Below are 19721 nucleotides of genomic sequence, written 5' to 3' on the forward strand. Positions count from 1 at the left end.
GAAAAAGCATCTATTTTGGCTTTATTATCTTGCATCTTGATTGAATTATCAGAGATTTTCATAGACAAACTGGCCATTTCTTTTTGCACATTTTTAACTTCTGACGCAATAGTCACAGTATTAGCACGAAGTGCTTGAATTCCTTCTAAAATTAGAGACAATGAAGGTTCAGATGACTCTACCACTTTTGATTTTAATGGAGGAGGTGAAACCTGCTGTCTCCTTTTATTATTGGCAGGATTTTTATTTTCCATTTTTGAGGAGAAAATTAGCTGACTTTGAAGTAAAATGAATAAATAATTAATAGCAGAATAAATAAAGAAAAGATATTAAGCACTCCTAAAAAAAAAAGACTGGTGCAGCAGCTTAACAGGACTGTGGGTGATGCCAGGCCCAAGCCAGGCACTTTCCTGAAGTATACTCCGCCCCCCTGACAGACAATCCAGGCAATACCTCTGTAGAGAGCAGGGAGCAGGAACCACAAAGTTGAAAAACACCACCTTTGTCGACCAAAATAGCACAAAACCAACTTAGCAGGTAAGTGGACCCATAACTAGCACAGCGACCACATTTGCGCCGATTTTTTGATGTGAAATTGTCGTTTTCATCGAAAAACGTGTGAAAAAACAAAGGAGCTTACACTCCGGCGGCCATCTTGAAACGCGCACTCGCGCGAATCTCCCCCTGCTGCTTCTGAAGGTAAGCATTGTAATGCATTGGTCGGACCACAGCAGCAGGTGGTGGTCGGACCAACCGCCATCAGAATTATCCCCTACTTTATTCTATTTATGAAACAGTGGGTATTCTTATCAAAATGTTGTAGTATTGTATTACCTTTTTTTCCCAACCCTAAACTTCTTTGCAGTTCCTACTGTAGCCCACTTTCTGATGTTAACATTCCTCTAACTGAAACCTGTTTCATTCTGTGTATGTGCTGCTTCATGTGTCCTCCTCTGTTTATTCCTTTTGCATCATACCCTCCCCATCCTACCCCAACACACCTTTACCCCTCCCTTGCTCCTCCCCACACCACCGTCCCCATTCCCCTTCCAGCAATAAAAGGAAGCCAAACCAGCCAAGATATAAGGCTTGCCAGATCTGCATGAGAATCAATGTGTTGAATCCCCCGCTCAGTTAGAGTGCAATGCAATATGCATGCTGCTGAAAAAAGGAAGAAAGATTCAACTTATCTTTAAGATCAAACCAGAGTGCCCATAAACTTCTTTGCCTAGATCTGTGAGTGAAGATATAAGGCATATCATTTCTAATAGATTTTCAATCTTGCAGGATTCAACAAAAATGTTTGGCACCCTTTCTCCTGAAAAGGCTTAATCACTTGTTGTTGCCTCAACCTTGTCTGTACAATTACATGACAAAAATCTGTCCTTACAAAGAAAGCATGACCATTGCCTCCTTCTTTAATTCTGATCACGCTTTTGCAAGAATTGTTTGTCTCAGTAAAAAAGTTTTTTTTTAAACCATTATGGTCCTCAGTTTGTGATCCGTTGTTACACTTCTTTGAGTTGGCTGTTTGAACTTGAGTGCAAATCTGTGATACCGTTGTATGATTTGAATCCGTTAGTGCCGGGAATGTGGTTTGGAACAACTTTATAATAAATCTTCATATGTCCCCCCCCTCAACTCTTTCCTTGATGCCCGGAATTCTCAAGGTATTTTGCTGTTGACCACTCTCAAAATCCTTCAGTTTTCCATGAATATCAATGAATTGAGACTCATGGGGGCTGGCTTGTGCCCACACATGTTCAATATTAGTCTCTAGAACTCTGGTGCACACCTCACATCTTTGAAATTCTCTTGACCACTTCAGAGTATGTTTTAGGTCATGTATGGACTGACCCTTGTAGTTTTCTTGTTATAGCTGGAGCCCTTCTATTATAATGTCACTTCTACCAATGCAACATAATCCTCTGATAGATTACCTCTAAGACGGCCCTTTCTTTTCTGTTTTGTAGAAGTGAGGTTCTCTAGCAGCGGATTAGATCGCAGTGTAGCCCCACTTCAAATCATTCCTCACTTTGTTCTCCCTAGCTGTGTTTACATGTTGTTTAAGCACTGTAAATGTTGTTTTCTCCCCTTCACTACATGAGGTATAGTCGCTATCAGAATTCAACAAGATGCTTTTGCCATTTGCCATTTCCTGTGCAGAAGTCTGTTGACACATCTGAAGGCAAAACAAATGTACCCTAGCTTGTTTTGCTAAAGTATTTTCATGTGCAATCTCGGTTTCATTTTTTCCCCATATTTATAGTCCCCGTTGCTTGTATTACCTTGTATTACCTTGCAACCTAGTTGCTTCACTGTTCGTTCTGAGAGAGTATTTGCTTACTTTCACTGAAACCGAGTAAGGTCTCTGATCAGGAGCCTGACATATTATTGACAAACTAGGTAAAGCACATGGCAGGTATGATAATGTGTCAGCTTCTAATTTTGCAAATATCAGAATGCCTACCGGAGTGTAACATTTTGTGAAAAATGTCATCCACATTTATGGTATGCTTTGTGATAGTCCCCCCTCAGCACTAATCTACTCTGAAGTGGAGGGATTAAAGCAGCTTTCCGTCCATTCATGCTGATCATTGTCAGCCTGAGGGATATCATGCTCTTCACCTGGGCCTCTGGAATCGCTGATAGACACTGTGTCATTTGTAAGTGGTGAGTGACTGTGATGCCTGGGATGTGGGTGCCATGGGCAGTTTTAGAGCCTTCCTATGGCTTTGGCACCCAGCCCAGTACCAGAGAAGCCGCAACCCTGGAAGAGAGGAAGCCATGCTTCAGAGTCAGCCCCAAATAGACAGTGGGTCTTTGCCCTCTAAATATCACCAGGTGAGGGATTATCTCACTGAGTCACTGTGGTCCAAGGCAATATTTTCCCGGCAGGGTTCAGCTGGACACATGAAGGGCAATGGAGTCTGCGTGAATGGTTTATTCAAATGGCTGCAATCTTGTTTCCAACCCTCACTGTAATACGCTATCTGAGGGATACAGAGATTACTTCAGGAAGTCTTACAAAACACCTAGTGTTGAACCACCAAGTTCTTTTCAGGCTCGTTCCACCAGGGGGATGTTTGACTCTTGGGCAGTAAGGGGTTTTAATTCCATCCCTGACATTTGTACTGCAGCTACCTTGTCACCTCTTTCTACCTTTGTTGATCATTACAGGATGAATTTGGCTCAGGGGTCAGAATTTGAATTTATTCTGAAGTTCTTACAACTAAATAAATTTAGAGCCACAACTAAATAAATGTAGTGCTACAATCTCCTTCTTTGGCAAAATCAAGTAACTTTTGATTTGCTGAATATGTTGCTTCAATAAATAGATGAACTGTCATTTGTTAGGCTTTTGGTATTTCTGCAATAAGTAAGGGATAGGAAGACGAACGAATGAGGAGGTAATGCCTCGATTACCAATAATCTTTATTACTCCAATTCCATAATCCTCTTCCCATTTCTTAGGTTCCCTCTCTCCCTCCCTTCTAATTTAGAAGTGCTTGTGGAGGCGTGTTAATTCAGGCTGAGTGCTGGGTCCATTCTCCTGCATTAGTTAAAGGGAGGGAATTCTTTTTTTTGGGGGGGGGGGGTGAGGTGTTTTGTTGGGTTTACTTCACCAGAAATGCAAAGTCATGGGAAAAGTCACTAGTCAAAGTTAAATCACCTTCTGCTTACGGGAGCAAAACAATTTGAAGCACAGTTGAAAGACTTTGTGAAGAAATTGGTTGAAGTTAGGAAGCTGATGGTGCCAGTTAGATCTCCGGGTGCTGGTTTGGTGAAAGACAGAGTTTTGATCCAGAAGACTCTGGGGCATATGTACAACTTATATCGACGTTGTGGTGGCGATGGGGGCGTAGCCTTATTTAAAAGGCTTAACGTGTCTTAAAGCTTCCTTGTAAATAAGGCCTCCTTTCACGCTATGGTCAGTGTGAAAGGGGTGGGAAGTGGGTGTTGCGGTAGGCTTCCACCCCAACACCCATTGATTTTTTACTCTAACCCCTATGTACAAGTGCAGCGTACATCGGAGACAGCGCCAAAATTAAGACTAGGTACAACCTGATCTTAAGTTGGCAAAACGAGGAGAAATGCATTATTTCTCCTCGTTTTTGCTTTTTCTATGTGTGCTGCCTTGTCCAGCACACATGGAAAAAGCAAAATGCCATGCCATGGATTGTTTATGTACAGGAAGGCTCCCCTTCCTGTACATAAACAATCTTTTTTTTAAAATGCCATTTTGTGACTTTCATGTGTGCTGCATGAAGCAGCACACATAAAAGTGACAAAACTGCATTTTGGGAGTGTTTATGTGCAGGAAGGGACACCTTATTACACATAGACAATCCTCCCCTAAACACCAACACCCTTGCACTATGGTGCAAGGGTACCTGCATTGGGCCAGCACTGCTAAGTGTGGCGCCACCGCAGGGGGAAACGCAAGGCTGCACCATATTGTTGTAAATATGGTACAGCCTTGCATTTTAGAAGAGGCGGAGTGATGTGATAAGCCATGACGGCTAACGCCTCACTACGCCACTTCTATTGTACATATCCCCCTCTGCATTTGTTGGTCCATTGCAATCTATGATCACAGGAGTACAAAAGGGAGAGTCCAGTAGCTCAAAAGATTCCTCAACAACTTGATTGGTGGCTGAATCCTGTGAATCTAGAAAAGAAAACCTAATTCTCTCCTTTTCCAAATGTAATGACGACTGATGCGCATGGAACAGTTGATGGATAGAATGCAGAACAATGTAATACATTCACCCCAGTACAGAGATCTGGGCCTAACTCCATCTTTTTTTTGCTCACCATGCCATTCCAGTTTGAACCCAGCCATATGCAAATCAGTCTTGACCCTGTGCCCCATGGGAACAGTCCAGCCCGAACTGCGAAGCCAGGTCCTCCCTGGACTGGAAACAAGCATCCTAGGACCGGTTTCGGGCTTTCAGCTGGAAGGTTTGGGGCATAATAATGTTAAATATACCAGTCATGGTCTGAGGGCCAAACAGAAGCCAAGATGTCGTCCAATTGGAGGGAGTTTGTGGTAATCTTCAAGTTGTTCAGCAGTTCTGTCCATTATTCAGGGTCATGCAGTGCAGGTCTGCACAGACAACCAAGTAGCCAGAGCAGATGGGATCGATAGTGCTAACGCGGGATTACTGGTTACTAGTTACCTTACCAAATCCCAAACTATGTCGACTGAATCGTTGGTACCTGTCATTGAGTAAAAGGTAATCTTACAATAAGTCAATCAATTTAAGAACTTACACCACTCTAAATGACCACTGACCAAATTTTAAGTTTCAAAGATTTAATATAAAGTCAAAGATAACTGAAGATACAAACTTCTCAAAATGAGATTCAGAAGATAAATCGGTATCACTATGAACATGAACTTTTTGAATAATCTAAGTCTGAAAAACAAGATAATAAGTACAAGCTCAAAAACCATAAGGGTTGCCAAAATGGATACAAGTTGCAACCTCAAAGTCATTACAGAAAAGAAAATTAAGGTTAGTCTGTCCCTACACTATACTAAGTGACATCCCTACTTAGCAAGATCTTTACCCCTCTAGGTGTCAGCCGTGGTGACTTCCTAAGAAGATCACGCACTTCTCTTTGTCTCTTCTCTGATAATGGGTCTCTCCTGATCAGCCTATCTGCCTACCCATCCGCTTCCTTAGGCTCCCAAAATCATCTGCTCTGCTCTCCTCCCGGGTCGCTTTCCCTAATACCAAATCACATTTCCAAAAGAAACGCCCCTTGGGACGCCCCTCACGTGGTACATCTTTGCGCGGCAAACTCCATGATGGTACTCTTGAAGACCCTCGTTAAAGTTGACCTTGGTTCCCAGGCTTCTTCCCCAGTGCGCTGATACCCCCTGAAATTCCTGGAAACTCCTACAGGCCTGCGCCAAGCGCCACAGAACAAAGCCCCTTTCATTCTAGCTGATTAAGACCCTTGCACCTGCATACAGTCCGTCCTGCAGTGGGCCTCAAATTCCAGACTCCACCATATCTATAGGTCATAAAATATAAGCGAAGCTCTGTACTTGACACCTCTCGACTTCTCCTCTAACGAGCACATGGTAGTTCAAACGATATGACATTATCAGTTCAGGCCTACTTGATTTACATGAAGCAGGTCCCTGCACTCTTAAAACATTAACTTGATTTAAACAACATTCTTAACTAGCATACGTTTCTAAAACAACACATCTATAAAGCATATATTTCAAACTTAGTTCGATAATACATTTGGAAGAAACACGTTAACCCCATCTCACATTATTTTAGCAGCACGTTTAGATTTTCTGTGAATTGCCATGAGGCCTACACATTATACTGGTTTTGTAAAGCTCTATTCAACTCTAACATGATTCCTTTAACATGAGAACATGAGGTTTTCATATTCATCCCAAACATTTCTACATTAGTCTCACACAGTTATGATTATTGTTACTCTACTTAAACATTCTATGCATTTCACCACTGAATATAAGACACTCTGTGTATTTCACTTCTAAATATAAACACTCTGTGTAAAGTACATGTTAACTAACTACGTGCTTGTAAATATGGTACACTTATACATTTTTTTCAAACTTGTGCTCTCTCAGTCCCCCCTTTGATGACCTTCTGGGGTCATCACCATCAAGACACTAAAAATGTAGAACCCTTCAAAGTGAAGTCGTGGCAGTGCCACCTCTTTTCATAGTTTCCAATGCTTTCAGACTCTTGTATTGAGTGTCCTGCATCGCTGTCAACTCTTCCTCCTGTTTCCTCATAATTCTCTGCAACCTATTTGCTCTATAACATTGATACAAACGCACCAATCCCCACAAAGTGATTACGCAAATCACAATTATGATGATGGGTTTCAGTATGTACCAAACGATACCCTTTCCTAAGTTGGCAAACCAACCTCCAACTTTACCCATTCCATGACCTACTTTTTCCCACACGTTTATCTTTGTCAGATCCTCAATTTCGTAGTGTATGGCAGTGATGTTTCGTATATACTTCTCTAGAGGTTTTGAATTGTCTGGAATGTAAGTGCAGCATTCCTGGACCTTCAAAGCCTTACAGACTCCTCCCTCTTTAGCTAACAGAACGTCTAAAGCAAGTCGGTTCTGAAGAACCATTGCCCTAATCGATTGCATCTCCCCTTCTATCAGCATCAATGATCTTGCAGTACTGGCAGATAGCCTATCTACGACTGTAGCTAACCTCCTGATCTTAATGTCATTCAATATCAGTCCTAAGAAAGGGAATGCAGCACCGAGTACATCTCCAACTACTTCTGCTGCACCCAGCCCTCGCTTCCATCTAGTTGGTATTTCTTTCTTTGGCGTGTCTAAATTCTCAACATGATATATTTTAGGGAAGACAACAGCCAGATAGCATGATCCGTACCAATTATCTGGTAACTTCACATAGGCATTTCTTCCACATACAAAATATACATTTGGTATTGCTTGCATCCCTTTCAAAAAGTCCTTAGAATAGTACTCCAATTGAAAGGCATGTTCACAATTGACTTGACCTACATAAAAATTCTCATAATAGGAGTAACTCCTGTGTATGCACAGTTTCCCCCGTTTCTCCTTATCCAAAGCAATTGGACCAATACTACCTTTTCTTTGATGTGCCCTTTCCTCCTTGGTCCAATCTGTTTCCCATTGTCCTGATGCCTTCAAAATCTTCTGCCTCCTGTATCTAGTATCTACCTGTCCTATAAACTTTTTCTCAACTTCTGATATTTGACAAGTCAGATTGTTTCTTCGAGCATGTGAAGTATCTAACGTTTTCCATGGAATAAACCATTTGTGTAATCTGTCTTCGCTTTTGTAATAGTCCCATTTGTTCAAATGCTTGAAATTCGGGACCTCTGGCAATGTCGAGTCGAAATTCGAGAAATAATACTCAAATCCATCTCGTCCATAAAATATGCTCAACAACAAACTGCATGTGATTCCATATGTCAATGGAAGATGATGGTATCTGATACCCTCCTCTACGGAAGCTGGTAATTGCATACAAACGTAGCAATCCTTTACTTCCATGGCATCAACATATTCATAAAGCAATTTAGCATAAGCATTTGACTTGTAATTTCCCTGTGACTCATCTGTATGTAGCCTTTTTATTTCTGCATCTAACAACGCTTTGTCTTTATCATTGATGTTTCCCTTTTCCTTAATAATGGTAGTTTTCGGTGTTGACACTCCCTTGACCTCCTTGACTGCAGTTTCATCCCTCTCGTGTCCCACTAGGAATGAAACAGTTACCACTAAAATTATAAGAGAAACCACTACTCCTAAAAATGTAACAACTATACATTTTGCCCTGCGGTTCGGGTTGCCAGCCTCCATGTTCTCAAACAGTGTAGTTCTTGACTTTCTTCCAGCATTCACTTCTTCTCTTTCCTGAGCCAAAAGTCTTTCTTTCTCGCAATGTCTTTCTTTTGAACACTTGGAAGCTTGACAATTTATTCCGCAAAACAGTTCAAAGTCCCGTAGAAATTAGACAACCCTAGCCCTTCTCCATCCACTAAAAGGAAACCCCTACCACTTTTCTTCTTCCACTCGGCGCTAGGTTATCTTGCAACAAGTTTACAATTTCTTTTCAAAAGTCTTATTTTCATCTAAAGTTATGTATGGCTCAAGGAGGGACACTACGTCTTCATAAATGTCCATCCGAAGTATCATTCCCTCAGGTTCTGGGCAGTTCGTACCACAACATGGAAAGTCAACTTTTTCTAGGATTATTCTCCTTATTTCGCTCAGGACAAGTGGACGGACGAAATTGAGAGTTAGCGTTTTTTCAATTTCTACTCCTGGTACTATCAGTTCTACATCCACAATTACAAAGGGGTCCGTTCTAATCAGGATCACTTTCTTCACCTTTCCAGTTCTGCGCCCCCTTGAAGACATTCACAATATGGTATTAATCCACAACAATGAGTGCTCCTAGAATTTCTACTACTCGCTCAAGCATTTCCAAACGAAGAAGAGTTCCCTCCAATATTGGATATCGTGAACAGCAAACTGGAAACTCAACTGTCTCTAAAATCAATTTTCTTATTCCGCTCAGGAGAGCAGGATGAACGATGTTGAGTGTCAGCAACCTTTCGGTCTCCGCTCCTGGCAGTAGAAACCTTATTTGCACTGTGATGATCGGGTCAGTTCTGACCAGGTCCACTTCCCGGATCCTCCCGGTTCTGTGCCCCCCAGACATCTGCAACGAGGTAGGTCCAGTCGGGAGTAGAGTATCTTCTACTAGGCACTCGCACCCTCCTTGATCTTCTAAGGCCCTCCTCGGCTTGATCCTGGATATCTTCTTCTGGATCTGAGTCTTCGGATATAGGAGTAAGCGTTTCTTCCTGGGCCGACCTCAAACTTAGCCTTCTTCTCCTTGCTGGCCAAGTGGCAGCTCCAAGCCTTATTCTCCTATTCCTTGTCCTCTCACTTGGTTCTTGGTCGCTCTGATACGGATCTGAGTCTGAGTCGTATTCACTTCTGCTCTCTCCTTCAGTTGCGTCTTCCGTCTCACTGCCGTCCTGCCTTCGCTCTTCTTCTGAATCCGTTGCGTTCCCAACTTCTTCCGACACCTCCTCAGCTGCTGCAATCCCTTCTTGCGACCCTTCTTCCACTTCCGGGCTTTCGTCTGGGATAGGAGCTGCTCCTTCTAGAGGTGCTGGAACTCTTCGAGTATGGGATGCATGGATCCAATTTGGCAGCCCCCCGCACTTCACCGCGGTGTTCGTTATCAGGATTACCTGAAAGGGCCCACGCCAGCGAACATCTAGGCAGTTCTTCCGGACGTGTTTTTTAACCAACACCCAGTCCCCTGGGTTCAGGTCATGACACAGGTTCCTCGATGCTGGAACTTCAGCCGCATGCACCTGAAGGGACACAGAATGGATGGCGTCAGACAGTCCTTTACAATAATCCAAGATCAGATCATCTGTAATATTCAATAGGGCAGTAGTTGGAACTGTGGGAAGTCTCATGGCCCTCCCCATCAGGATCTCGTGGGGAGAAAGACCTGTCCTCCTGTCAGGGGTGCTGCGCATGCTCATGAGCACTAAAGGAAGAGCATCTGGCCAACTCAAAGATGTGGATGCCACTACTTTAGCCAATCTATTCTTCAATGTGCCATTCACTTGTTCCACAATTCCTGAAGCTTCTGGTCGATAACTACAATGCAGCTTTTGATCGATATTCAGTGTGGAGCACAACATCTTCACTATTTCGCTGTTAAAATGTTTTCCTCTGTCAGATTCCAAAGAGGCAGGCACCCCGAAGCGCGGTATCAACTCCCTGAGCAACAATTTAGCCACTGTGAGTGTATCGCACCTACGTGTAGGGTACGCTTCAACCCATCTGGAAAATACGCATACAATCACCAACACATACCGAAGGCGATTAACTCTTGGCATTTCGATGAAATCTAGTTGCATTCTATTGAAAGGCCCCCCCCGACCTCCCAATGTGACTCAGTGTGACTGGTGTTCGCTTGCCTACGTTCAGTTGTTGGCAGGTAACACATCGCTTACATACTGATTCTGCTGCTATTCTAAATTTAGGGCAATACCAAGTTTGCCTAAACACTCTCATCATAGCATCCCTTCCTAGATGTACTGGACCATGTATTTCTCTCGCCATGGGATTAGCTAATTCTTCAGGTAACACAGCCCTCCCATCTGCTGAAACCCAAAAATCCATTTCGCTTCGCACACAACCTGCTATTTCCCATGCCTTTTTCTCTGTTTCAGGTGCGTTCTCTTGCATTATTCTTAAATCCTCCCAAGTATCTACAGTTTCTAACATCATGCTTAATTCAGTCTTTTCTTCTGCACCATCTATTTCCACTTTTGAAAAAGAATAATCTTGTTCCGCACAATAACGTGCGACCTCATCAGCGTATCTGTTGCCTTGTGACACAAAATCTGTATTCTTAGTATGAGCTACACACTTTACTATTGCGATGTCAACTGGACCTTGTAATGCTTCTAACAATAATCGCACAAATTCTCCATTTCGAATGGGCGAACCAGAGGAGGTCATGTAACACCTCTGAGACCACAACTGCCCGAAATCATGAACCACACCGAAACCATATTGGCTGTCAGTGTATATGGTGACTCTCTTTCCGTTTCCTGCTATGCAGGCACGGGTTAGGGCAATAATTTCTGCTACCTGTGCGGAATGTACTCCTTCCAGGCAAGCGGCTTCCACAACTCCAGTAATAGTACAAACAGCATAAGCTGCTCTCAACCGACCAGTATCGTCTCTTAAACATGAGCCATCAACAAAGTAAATTTCATCGGGGTCAGACAACGGCTCATCCACAATATCTGGTCTGGGTTTCGTGCAGAGTTCAGTCACATCAAGGCAATCGTGGTCTTCACATCCTTCGCCTTCTATTACAGTAGGTAATGGCATCAAAGTAGCAGGATTCAAGACAGAGCATCTCCTGAGGGTCACGTTCTCCGCGGCAAGAATAACTTGCTCGTAGCGCGTGAGCCTACTATTGGTCAGATGCTGCGTCTTCGTCCTGGTCATTAGCAATTCCACTGAATGTGGTACATACACCACCACTGGATGTCCCATCACAATACTCTCGCTCCTTTCAATGCTGACACCCGTTGCAGCAACGGATTTGAGACATCCGGGCAACGCTGCGGCTACTGGATCTAATGTAGCCGAAAAATATGCAACTGGTCTACGGGCATTTCCGTGGGTCTGTGCCAAGACTGACAAAGCACATCCCTCTCTCTCACAGCAATAGAGTGAAAATGACTTCTCGTAATCGGGCATTCCCAGAGCCGGAGCACGACATAAATCGTCTCTCAGCTGTAAAAACGCCACCAGACATTCTTCATCCCATGGTACCGGATCACTCACCTCCTTGTGCGTCAGTTTCTGTAAGGGCTTTGCTTTCAGTGAAAAGTTAACTATCCACTGTCGGCAGTAACCCACCATTCCTAGGAACATTCTAACTTCTCTCTGTGTTGTAGGAGCATTCATCTTCATTATCGCCTCAATCCTCTCTGGGGACACCTTACGTTTCCCTTTTTCTAACATGTGCCCTAAATACTGTACTTCTGTCAGACAATACTGCAACTTGCTCGGAGATACCTTATGTCCATTTTTGGCTAAATGATTCAGTAAGGCAATTGAATCTGCTTTACAGGCTTCCTCTGTCTCTGACGCAACAAGTAGGTCATCTATGTACTGGACCAGAACCGAGTTCTGGGGCAGTACTAGATTTTCGAGATTCTTTTTCAACAACTGATTGAAGATGGATGGGCTGTCTGTGAATCCTTGTGGGATTCGACACCATGTTAAAACGCGATCTTCCATTTTAAAAGCAAAAAGATACCTGCTCTCTTCATCCAATGGGATTGAAAAGAAAGCCTGGCAAAGATCTATCACTGTAAACCATTCTGCTTGACATGGTATTTGAAACAGTATCACTGAAGGATTCGGTACCACGGGACAACATGAAACAACTATGTTGTTAATCTTTCGTAAATCCTGTACTATCCTGAATTTCCCACTAGGTTTCTGCAAACCCATTATCGGGGAGTTACAAGGACTGCCCACGATTTCTTTCAGTATTCCCTGTTGTATCATTGACTCGATCACAGGCTTTATTCCTGCAATCGTTTCCTGTGACAATTTGTATTGAGGCGTTCTTGGAAACTCAGCATTTGGTTTTACCAGAATTTTTACCGGTTCTACCCCTTTAATCAATCCTATTTCCTCTCCGGTGAAATCCCATACCTCTGACGCCACTGCATCTCGTAAGTCTTGGGGAAGATCTTCTACTGTCAGAGTAGGATATAGTTCTACACAGGATTTTGAATTGGCCACCTTAAAAGTAGCATCTTCGTCGGTAGTCTGTACCTCCACTCCTTGCGGGGTGCAGTATATTGTGCAGTTCAATTTGCACAACAAATCCCTTCCTAACAGACATACCGGACTCGAGTCACAAACCACAAACTGATGTTCGTTCATGTGGTTTCCAATTTTCACAGACACTGGTTCTGTCAAGGGACTAGTCATCCTTTTATTTGCGACTCCTACCACCTGAATTGTTTCCCCTGACATCGGCAAGTCTGGAACCACCGCTGATCTCAGAGTCGATCGAGTAGCCCCAGTATCCACCAAGAACGTAGTGGGACACCCTGCCACTTCTGCCTCAACAAATGGCCCTCTTTGATCCACTTCTAGGACTGCCCCGAGGGTACAGTCCTCTTCACTGCTCACACGTTGTCCTGTCAATGGATCAATGTAGTAACACTTTTCTTCCTCGATGAAGAGAGGCATCTGCTTAAAGACCTTACTCCCTGTCGCTACCTTCGGTGGCTGTGGGAACTGGGCCCGTGGGGCCGAAGTCCCCCCTTTGGCCACCTTGCCTCCTGGAACCGTCACCTTTGGAGTTGGGACTTCTTGAACCTGCTCTTCTACTTCTAGCTCTCCATTTTCAGGGTTAAAGGGACACTCGCGTCGCCAATGCCCCACCTGGTGACACTGATGGCACTTTGTCGTTTTCTTTAAAGTGGCAAAGTCTATCCTAGGTCTCTGCCCTTCTTCATTATCTTTGTTCTGACCGTTTGGTTTTCGTCCCATCCCCTGCTTCTGCTGGCCACCCTTCCCAGCGGACTGCATTTGCACCACCATCAATTTCTCCTTTAGATTCTTGGCTTTAGAATCTATCTCGTCACTACAGTACCTCGCATAACGTAAAATCTCATCTAGTGGTTTGTTTTGCCAACAGATTAAATGTTGCTGTATCATCAAACAAATATCAGGTCTCAACCCCAAGACAAACTTTGACACAAACTGCCCTATATCTTTGGGATCCATTACATCTAGTCCACTGTATTGCTTGAATGTTTTCAATAATCTTTCATAAAACTCGTGAACTGTCTCCTTGGGTTCCTGCCTCGTTCGGTCTATTTTCACCCAATCTATATCCTGTGGTGGTACCTTATCTTTCAGCCATGCTATTACCCTTTCATACTTTCGCATGACAATCTCGGACGGTCCATTAGTCCGAACATCCCTCACTGGTTCAGTATTTGGCCATTCAACACTAGTCTTGCACGGGGTCCATAAATCAGATGGGACCACGATGTCAAACAACGTGTTCAAATCTATCCACAGTACTTTCGAGATTTTGACAAACCTCTCTACCTGTTTATACCATTCTACTGGATTGTCCCTCAACTTCGGAAATGAGTTGGTAAATGCAGCTAAGTCTCCTCTACTCCAGGGCACATGTACATAATTTCCATTTGATATTTCTCGCAAAGGGAATGCCTCCATCTGCATTACCCTTCCCTCAGGGGTCATCACATTTGTACTTCGCCTAACTGTGCCCTTTTTCGACCACCTTTCTTCCCATTTGTCCAATTCTCTCCACACTCTTATCCCTGATACCAGCTCTCTTATGTGTGTTTTTAATCCAGTAGTTCTCTTCTCATCTAGATTCTGGTCTGCGTACTGTAATCTGTGGTTACTCTGCAATGCCCTTGTCCTAGATAAATCCACGGCATACCTATCTGCCAAATCAGTCAGTTTCTCATGAAACGCTCTAGCTTTCCTAGTAATATCCTTTGCCATGAACAATAACTCATCCTGTTCATACAATTCTATCCTTTCCAAAGGCAAGGTTCCATCTATTATCTCATCAACATCTGATTTTAAACTAGTAACATCAAGCCTTTTTGCCTTAATTTCAGCTTTCAAGACACTCAATTTAGCTCCTCCATCCTCATCTCTCCCATCCCAGCTCCGAGATCTACGTTTAGGTATTGGTGAATTATAGGGAGTCCTCCCCTGTTCCCATCTCTCTAGGTCCCATGCCTTTCCATCTTCTCGGGGTGGGTGGTGAAACACTCCTTCATGCCTCCTAGCCTCTCTCTCCCCATCCTGGCTAGTTTTACGGGATGCAGGGCAAGATGTTCCATTACTCCCTCTTTCTTCCTCATGCATCTGTGACCTCCGATCACTCGATGTATGACGTGACCTTTCCCTGTTCCCTCTTTGCCAGTGCTGTACATTTTCCCCAGGTGCGTGTGAGTGATGAGTGCACCTGAACCTATCTCTGTACTCTTGCGTTCTTTGGTCTCCCTCTGTTTGCGTGAGGCGAGACACTTCCTCATACTCCATACTCCTCGTATTCTGTTCCTGCTGTTCTCTCTGATTTGTAGGACATGCATCCCTTCTATTCTCGGGACTTCGGCCTTCCCGACCCTGACTGCTTTCGCTGGCCCCACAGTGAGATACAGTCCCGTTACCCCTGCTTTCCCACTCTGGTTCTGTTCTTGTCCTGTTACTCAGGTATACTGTGGACCCGTCCCATTCCCTCAAATCAGCTCTTAATTCTGAATAGGGTCTTGGCTGCGGTCCCCTTAGATCCATTGGTCCTCTCGGACCTCCCTGTTCCGTGTTGGGACCTACAGATGTATCTAATGGGGTGTTCCATGTTACCGAACCTGGCAATTGCTTCCATGCATTTGTCACGTTATTCCTCCTTTCCATCTCGATCCTTTCTCTATCCAATTGCCTCTGTTCTTCCTCTCTATCTCTCTCAGGGTTATAGATCGAAACTATGGGTCCTATGGTAACAGGCACCTGAAGAGCATCTGGCAATCCCACAGACTCAGCCCTTTCGGTGGTTGGCGTTTTCTGCACCACAAACCTTCCCACTACACTCTGTGCTGTACTATGTTGAGGTGTCTCCCCACCTTTGATAGGTGTCCATTCCGATATAGGGAGTGGTGTATACCCCTCTATGGCATTCCCATCTTCCCTTGCAAGCCCTCTATCTTCAATTTCCTCAACTCTCGGAGGTGGTCTATCCATTAACAATCTATTTATCAGATTGTCTTCCGACTCGCTTTCCTCGTCTTCTTCCATGAGGTTTCCTCCTCCTGCCACCTCCCTCATCGGATACATTTTTTCCACCTCAATAACCTGTACCCTCCACCGCTTTGCTTCCTCATCCCATTTAGAATCTCGCACTGCTCTTACCGATCGCGTCAGTCTTTGTTGACGCTTGTTCAAATTTCTGTCGTGTGCCGCCCTAATCCATGCATTAAGGGCCTCAAACTGTGTAGGTCTAGGTGAGGGTTTCAATGAGGACATGGTTGCTTTTAGCCGATGTAACACCTCTAACTTAAACGTCCCGTACTTCGGGAACTGCATTTCCTCATTCCCTTCCGTAAGCTTATTCCAAGCCCCAATCCATAATATCGTATGCAGCCCCACATTCGTTGCCATATAATGAGCTGGTGTACCCTCCGGCGGAGCCTCCTCCCCGTAATAATGTTCACTTCGTTTACGTTTAAAAATCCCTTTCAAACACTTGAAACACTTCATGATTTCTCTTTTCTCCGCGTTTGTTTACTTCCTGATGACACTCCACCAATCTCAGCGCCGTTCTCACTAACTGGCCTATCCGTACGCGACTTTCCTCCGACGTCACTCCAGCCGCCCAACCAGAGCGCGGCTCTAGCTAACGTCACACCAACCGCTCAATCACAGCGCGGCTCTAGCCGACGTCACCCGTCCCCCTTCGCAGCAGTTCCCCTCCTTTCTCAGCTCGTCTCCTCGGTCATGCACGCGTCCCATTCATACTCTGAAAAATGATTACTTCCGTCCAAGCGATCACCTTTCTTGACTGTACGCCCACAGTCTTTCTGTAGTTGTCACCTTAACTTGGCGAAATATCTTTCCGTTTACTTCCAGACAATCGCCTTCTCCGATAGGTTATTCACACACAGTAACTTTCGACCAGCGTCCGTTACTCATACACTCACTCTTACACTCCCCCTATCTTGGATCCACGGCGGTCAATGGTACCTCGTGACCTCCGTACTATGGTCGACAACTACCCTGGATGTTCGATACACCCAAAACCACTTAAGCTCTGGCCTGAACTTAAGATTTCACCAGTTCACCCGTTTACCAGGTTACCAGTTTACCAGGTTGCGCGCGCTCACAACCTTCTCTCATTTACACTACAGGCATTCAACTCCGCAAGACATTACAATACAAATACAACACAAAACACCGCAATCTGTTCACGCATGACCCTTGTTATACTCACTCTCCTCCGATACTGCTGCTTTTCTCGCACCGTCTGCACCTTTCGGCACACGATTCTTCCGTTGCTCGTCTCTCGACGTCTAGGGGCCTTGGGGTAAACTAACCTCTCTAGATTACCTTCCTCAAGAAGATAACCATCCTCACTCTGCTACCAACTGCTAACGCGGGATTACTGGTTACTAGTTACCTTACCAAATCCCAAACTATGTCGACTGAATCGTTGGTACCTGTCATTGAGTAAAAGGTAATCTTACAATAAGTCAATCAATTTAAGAACTTACACCACTCTAAATGACCACTGACCAAATTTTAAGTTTCAAAGATTTAATATAAAGTCAAAGATAACTGAAGATACAAACTTCTCAAAATGAGATTCAGAAGATAAATCGGTATCACTATGAACATGAACTTTTTGAATAATCTAAGTCTGAAAAACAAGATAATAAGTACAAGCTCAAAAACCATAAGGGTTGCCAAAATGGATACAAGTTGCAACCTCAAAGTCATTACAGAAAAGAAAATTAAGGTTAGTCTGTCCCTACACTATACTAAGTGACATCCCTACTTAGCAAGATCTTTACCCCTCTAGGTGTCAGCCGTGGTGACTTCCTAAGAAGATCACGCACTTCTCTTTGTCTCTTCTCTGATAATGGGTCTCTCCTGATCAGCCTATCTGCCTACCCATCCGCTTCCTTAGGCTCCCAAAATCATCTGCTCTGCTCTCCTCCCGGGTCGCTTTCCCTAATACCAAATCACATTTCCAAAAGAAACGCCCCTTGGGACGCCCCTCACGTGGTACATCTTTGCGCGGCAAACTCCATGATGGTACTCTTGAAGACCCTCGTTAAAGTTGACCTTGGTTCCCAGGCTTCTTCTCCAGTGCGCTGATACCCCCTGAAATTCCTGGAAACTCCTACAGGCCTGCGCCAAGCGCCACAGAACAAAGCCCCTTTCATTCTAGCTGATTAAGACCCTTGCACCTGCATACAGTCCGTCCTGCAGTGGGCCTCAAATTCCAGACTCCACCATATCTATAGGTCATAAAATATAAGCGAAGCTCTGTACTTGACACCTCTCGACTTCTCCTATAACGAGCACATGGTAGTTCAAACGATATGACATTATCAGTTCAGGCCTACTTGATTTACATGAAGCAGGTCCCTGCACTCTTAAAACATTAACTTGATTTAAACAACATTCTTAACTAGCATACGTTTCTAAAACAACACATCTATAAAGCATATATTTCAAACTTAGTTCGATAATACATTTGGAAGAAACACGTTAACCCCATCTCACATTATTTTAGCAGCACGTTTAGATTTTCTGTGAATTGCCATGAGGCCTACACATTATACTGGTTTTGTAAAGCTCTATTCAACTCTAACATGATTCCTTTAACATGAGAACATGAGGTTTTCATATTCATCCCAAACATTTCTACATTAGTCTCACACAGTTATGATTATTGTTACTCTACTTAAACATTCTATGCATTTCACCACTGAATATAAGACACTCTGTGTATTTCACTTCTAAATATAAACACTCTGTGTAAAGTACATGTTAACTAACTACGTGCTTGTAAATATGGTACACTTATACATTTTTTTCAAACTTGTGCTCTCTCAATAGTCTAGAGTTTGGCTGGGCTAAACTCAGGAGCTGGGAACCTGGGTAGAGTTCAGTCTCCTTTCGCTGGAAGTGGTTCATCTTCCTGGTTAAGAAATTGGACAAGCGCACCAACTGACCTGGATTTTCCCCTCCTTAACACCTCAGTGTTTGGATCCTTGAGAAGTTTAGCAGATAACCCAGAGGTGTGGTCATCCGTGGCTCGAATTTTTTGAGACAGACCAGAATGCCCTTCTGCCCCTGTTCTGCTTACTAATTCCATTATTAAAGGCTTGAGAGCACGATGCTCTGTATATCCGGGGTGCCAAGAGGTTCCTGTATTCATTTCTTCTTATACCTCTATTATCCAGAGTCCTGAGAAAGATCAGGGAGGAGAAAGTCCAAGTTCTTCTGGAAGCACCTTGCGGGCCAATGAGATCTTCGTACCTTACGCTTGTGGAGTTGGAAATTGTAGAGTCATGAATATGTGCAAGCTTTGAACTCATCTGTTACTATAGCATTCACTATTGAGGCTCTGATTGATGGTGTGGAAGTTGAGAGGCCAATGTTAGATGATCAAGACTGCTCAAATGAGGTAGAATTGGCAATAGAGAAATCCAGGAGACCTTACACATTGAAACACTATTCTAGGCACTGAAGGAACTTTAGTTCTTGGTGTGTGACCTGTTTTCCTATGATAACTATAGATTTCATTAGGCATGGTGTTCTCTTAGAGTTGTCAATATCGATGTTACCTAGCCAACGAATTGCATTTAAGACATTTAGGGGAAAGGAGCTGCAGGACCTATGTTATTGAAAACTTTCTTCAATAAATGTCCAGTTGTCCACTCCCTTGTCCTGGGGATGGGATCTACCAGAAGCTTTAATGACATTACAGTTTCTACCATTTGAATCTCTTGAATCCATTTCTTTAAAATGTGTAACATTTTAGTTTTTTTCGCATTGAAATCAC

Source organism: Lissotriton helveticus, chromosome 1_1, assembly GCF_964261635.1.
Source record: "Lissotriton helveticus chromosome 1_1, aLisHel1.1, whole genome shotgun sequence".
In the NCBI taxonomy this organism is placed as follows: Eukaryota; Metazoa; Chordata; class Amphibia; order Caudata; family Salamandridae; genus Lissotriton; species Lissotriton helveticus.